Here is a 972-nt window from a genome sequence, read left to right on the forward strand (position 1 = left end):
AGCCAGGATGGTCTCGATCTCCTGACCTCGTGATCCACCCGTTTCGGCCTCCCAAAGTGCTGGGATTACAGGCTTGAGCCACCGCGCCCGGCCCCAGCTTATTTATTTTAAAATTTTTGTAGAGACAGGGTCTTGCTGTCTTGTCCAGTCTGGTCTCAAACTCCTGGCTTCAAGTGATCCTCCCTGCCTTGGCCTCCTAAAGAGTTGGGATTATAGGCATGAGCCACTGAGCCCAGCCACAGCTGCAATTTCATTAGACTGAACCGCATGAAATCATCAGTAGTGGGCCACTGTTTTACTGCCTGCATTATTCAATCAGTTACAAGATTGCTTTGAGACTTTCATTAGTTTCACTAGCTTCAGGCTGTAAGAGCCAAGAGGCAGAGCCGCAGGACTGGGCTGCCTGGTTTCGCTCCCCACCATAGGGCTGGGTTAAGCAGAGTGTGAAGCTAAGAGGGGAATGGAGAAGGTGGAAGGTGTCCCTCCCTTCCAACTCTCGCTCATCCGACGCACCAGCCAAACCAAATACCACCTGGGCCTTTGAACATTGCCAAGCCTCATCTGCTGTTGTCATTTTGCCCACCTCCACAACTGCAGGGACAGCCATAGGCCCGGAACTGGGATATCTGTTCCTAGGGGCCTGCCTATCTGCTCAGCTGCACTGCGTTTTAGGGGTGGGGAAGCTAAGGCAGGAGCCTGGGGTCCCAAAGCATGCCAAGACCACTCAGGCTTCCAGATACTAGGTCCTCCTCCTTCAGGTCTCACTTCATTTCTTTTCCCCTGGGCCAGTTCCAGTCCTGGCTGTACGACTTGGAAAGCCACTGCTTGACTCAGGACCTCAGTGGCTATTTTTGTCCGTGAGAAGTCCTCTACACCACGACTTGGGAGGCAGCCTGGGAGAAAGAGAAATTAGTCGTGGCTCCTTTAAGGGGTCCGCGGAGGCGCGCCCGGCCTTTTGTTTGAGCGGCGGCG

The sequence above is a fragment of the Mandrillus leucophaeus genome, unplaced genomic scaffold, assembly GCF_000951045.1.
Source record: "Mandrillus leucophaeus isolate KB7577 unplaced genomic scaffold, Mleu.le_1.0 Scaffold820, whole genome shotgun sequence".
Taxonomy (NCBI): domain Eukaryota; kingdom Metazoa; phylum Chordata; class Mammalia; order Primates; family Cercopithecidae; genus Mandrillus; species Mandrillus leucophaeus.